Below are 3,452 nucleotides of genomic sequence, written 5' to 3'. Positions count from 1 at the left end.
CCTTGCCAGATATTTGTACAAAAGGACTACAGATCCATTGATGACCAGGATTTGCCTCCCGACCCAACCCCTCACAGCACTGGAGCAGCGACTGCCTGGTACTGGGCATTTCTCTATTCCCCTCCACGGATCTAGTCTTGGGAAGGGCATGTCGTGGCTAGTCGGTGATGAAGTGTGTGAGGCTTGTTTAATTCTTGTTGCCACCAAAAACTATCTAGGGGAGAGTGATTAAAAAGTAAAAAGCATTCAGCCTTGACTTTCTGCATCTATCTTCTGTTTGTGTGTGACAAACTAATTATAGCACACAGGACAACCTTTAACTATGGATCCTGACTACTAGACGATAAACCACCTATAATCACCATACCCTAATCTAGTCTCCTCTTCCTCCTCCCTTACCCAACTCTGAGACAAGGTCTCCCTATGGTTGTCTGCCCTGGAACTTGACTCATAGACTAGACTGGACTTGAACTCACAGAGACCCACCTGCTTCTGTCTTTTTTTTTTTTTTTTTTTTTTTAGATTTATTTGTTTTTAGATATGTGAGTACATTGTTACTGTCTTCAGACACACCAGAAGAGGGCATCGGATCCCATTCCAGATGGTTGTGAGCCACCACATGGTTGCTGGGAATTGAACTCATGGCCTCTGGAAGAGCAGTCAGTGCTCTTAACCGCTGAGCCATCTCTCCAGCCCCGCCTCTGTGTCTTGATTACTGGGATTAAAAGTGTGCACCACAATGCCCAGTGTCTTCCTTTTTGTCGCCAAAGGATGCAATTTTTTTCTTGTTGAAAGTTGGTGGTTTTGTGTTTATCTGTTTGTTTGTTTGCTTGGTTTTGAGACTAGGTCTTACTCTGTAGCCCAGGCTGGCCTCAAATTTTCAGGGAGACTCCTGTCTCTGCCTTTATGGTGCTGGGACTTCAGGTGTGAGTCATTTTGCCTGGCTATCAAAGAGTATACTGAGGAAGTCACAAAGGAGACATTAGGAGCCGACTGTCATTTGTGCCCAGAGAGGCAGCACTGAGGAGGAGGAGAAGCAGCAATTGTCAGTCACCATGGGCTTTGGGAACAGATCCGGTGTGCAGATGTACACAGCTGAAACTGGTATATGAAAACATGACCTTTTGGTTTTTAAACAGGATCCTACCTGGCTTGTAAGCCAGGATCCTCCTATTTAGTCTCCCAAGCGCTAGGCTTATAGGTCTATGCCATTAAGCCAGGTGTGGCTCATTTTATTTCTTAAACATGGAATTGGGTTGGATTGTTGTTATTTTTTTTTAAAGATTTATTTATTTCATGTATATGAGTACACTGTCGCTGTCTTCAGACACACCAGAAGAGGGCATCGGATCCCATTACAGATGGTTGTGAGCCACCGTGTGGTTGCTGGGAATTGAACTCAGGACCTCTGGAAGAGCAATCAGTGCTCTTAACTGCTGAGCCATCTCTCCAGCCCCCTGTTGTTATTATTATCATGTCTGTGCACGTGCCTCTTTCTTATGGCTGAGATAGCATTGATTGCTAACTTTGTTCTGAATGATAGCCATTCTGACTGGGGTGAGATAGAAATCTCAAAGTCATTTTAAATTTGCATTTCTGTTTGTTTTTAATATATCTTATTGATCTTTCCTTATCAGGACTCTAATAACAGCCTTGTTATTTTACACAGTATCTCATTGTACAAACTCTCTGTATTTGTCTAAGCAGGCATCCCACAATATTTCGGTTTCTCCCATTAAAAAGTAATCTGCCGGGGTTGGGGATTTAGCTCAGTGGTAGAGCGCTTGCCTAGGAAGCGCAAGGCCCTGGGTTCAGTCCCCAGCTCCGAAAAAAAGAACCAAAAAAAAAAAAAAAAAAAAAAGTAATCTGCCAGGCTGAAATAGAAAAATGTATGTAGTTAATTTAAACTAATAACTATTTAGCAGTATGGCATGTGCTGTGCTTAGTTAATAAAATAAAATCTTAAAGCGTTCAGAGCTCCAGGAAGCAGGGTATGAAAGGTATCCATTAATGATCTCCTGGGTAGTGTAGAGTGTCCAATCTTCTTCCAGGGACAGAAATGGCTCAGATGGCAATCCTCTGACCCATAATTAGGGTACTGAAGTTCCCAGTCCTTGGTTTTTATGTAAGATGTTGATTGTGAAGGAGAGAATCCAGTTCTATTATTTTCAATCTGCTAACTGCTATCTAGCAAGGAACCTTGAAGCCCTGACCACACAACTATAAAGTTTACTCTGCCTGAATCACAGTTGTGTGCTTGAATGAATCCTAAGAGTCCACTGGGATTCAGTGACTGATAGATTAAAGGTCCAGGCTATCCCCATTTAAGCCAGAAGCCTCATAAGGGATAGGCCTGCTTGGGAAATAATGATGCCGACGTGAACCAGCCTGATGCAATTCCTACCCAATGAGTGCTTGAGAAACAGGCACATGGTAGAAAGCATCGGTTCTCCAAGCCTCACTTCCATTTAGCTAGCAAACTGACATTTTGTTGTTGTTATGTTTTTAGTGTATCAAGTAGTCCAGGCTGTCCTGAAACTCACTGTGTAGCTGAGAATAGCCTTGGTCTCCTGATTCTATTGCCTTTGCTTCCCAAACGCTGAGATTACAGAAATGCTTGGCCGGTCAGAGTGTCATCTGTTTCCACTTCACAGTTACTATTTGGAGGGTCTTGAAGCTGACCTCCAGATAAAAGACACAAAAACTCGAGCTCTTCGACCACCAAAGGAATGGAGTTATGCATAAACAACTCTACTGGGTTTAGAAAGGGTCGAAATATTACACCCCATAAAACCCATCTCTGTTTTGCAGCTTGAGGGACCTTTAAGACCCTATTTTCTTCAGCCAGGACTCAAATAGGGAAATTATCTAAGAGACATCTGAGAAGGTCCCCTTCCTCCTAGGAAAGGACGAGTTATCCAGAGTCACAGTTAACTGGACAGTCTTAGCCTCTGTCCTACTGAGAAGGCTGGGCTGACTCCACGACAGGCTTCAAACTGGCAGTTTAGGAGACTATGCCTAAATCCAGGCAGGCCCAGGCAAATCAGTTACTAGAAAAAAAACCACAGGCTTCAGGCCCTGCCATCAGAGACTGCCCCACCATCTGGCCTGAGGCAAGGACAATGGATCACCAACAGTTTCCAGACTTCCTTAGCAACAGTTTACAGACTTCCTTAGCAACAGTTTCCACCCCCAGCAATGGTTCTAGAATGTCAGTAGCGATGGACCCAACAGAATAACATATAGGTCACCTACCCTGGAATTCCCCTAATGTCCTTTAAATCAGGCCTATGAGCTCACTTGGGTGTCTCTCTATTCTGGTAATGGGAGACCCCAGCATGGTGGACTTCCACAGAGTAAAACACTTTTCACTTACACACTATTTGAGCCAGGGTATCACTCTTTGGGGGAACCATGGACCCTTTACACTACGGCTTTTCATAAACTTTAAG

The sequence above is a fragment of the Rattus norvegicus genome, chromosome 20, assembly GCF_021556685.1.
Source record: "Rattus norvegicus strain SHRSP/BbbUtx chromosome 20, alternate assembly SHRSP_T2T, whole genome shotgun sequence".
NCBI classification, from domain to species: Eukaryota; Metazoa; Chordata; class Mammalia; order Rodentia; family Muridae; genus Rattus; species Rattus norvegicus.
This window is presented reverse-complemented; position numbering follows the sequence as displayed.